Source organism: Calidris pugnax, unplaced genomic scaffold, assembly GCF_001431845.1.
Source record: "Calidris pugnax isolate Ruff unplaced genomic scaffold, ASM143184v1 scaffold214, whole genome shotgun sequence".
NCBI lineage: Eukaryota > Metazoa > Chordata > Aves > Charadriiformes > Scolopacidae > Calidris > Calidris pugnax.
The window spans coordinates 405,995-406,658 of record NW_015090972.1 but is presented as its reverse complement, the minus strand read 5'-3'; positions in this window follow the sequence as shown (position 1 = coordinate 406,658).

Here is a 664-nt window from a genome sequence, read left to right as displayed (position 1 = left end):
CAACCTCCTCCAAACTGTTCCCCAGCTGGGCTGGGAAATCACAGGCTTTTCTAGCACCGCCGGAGCCATAAATAACTTATTAAAAATGTGTTTTATTGTTTATAAATGAATAACAAAATCCCCGCCCCCAGAGGGGGGGGGAAGGGGGGAGCTGTGAGATGTCCCAGGCTGGGGGTGGGCACCCATTTGGGGGCACCCACTGTGCTGAGCCCTGGTGGGTGAGGAGCATCCCCCCCCCCAGATCTTGGAGCATTCAGGTTCCCTTGGGCCAAAAACCTTGGGGGTTTTGGGTCTTACAGGCCCCCAAAATGGGGAAAACCCTCCCAATTCACCACTTTTTCCCCAAATACCCCACTTGGGGCACGTGGGATGGGCCCAGGGATGGGGGTCCCACCCCCTGGGATTAAAGCACCCCACCCCCCCCCCACCAGCATCAGGATGCAGGAGGCCAAGAGTTGGGGATGTGGCATTTTTGGGGTGGTTTTGGCATTTTTGGGGGGTCCTCGTGGTGTGTGTTTGGGGGGGGAACAGCATCTCCTGGCGGTTGGGTGAGCAGGAATTGGGGAATTGTCCCCGTTTGTGACTCGATTGGGGCTGTTTCCCTGTGCTGGGGGGGGTCACACTGGCTGGAGGAGGGGATGAGACATGAGTGTCCCCCCCCCCA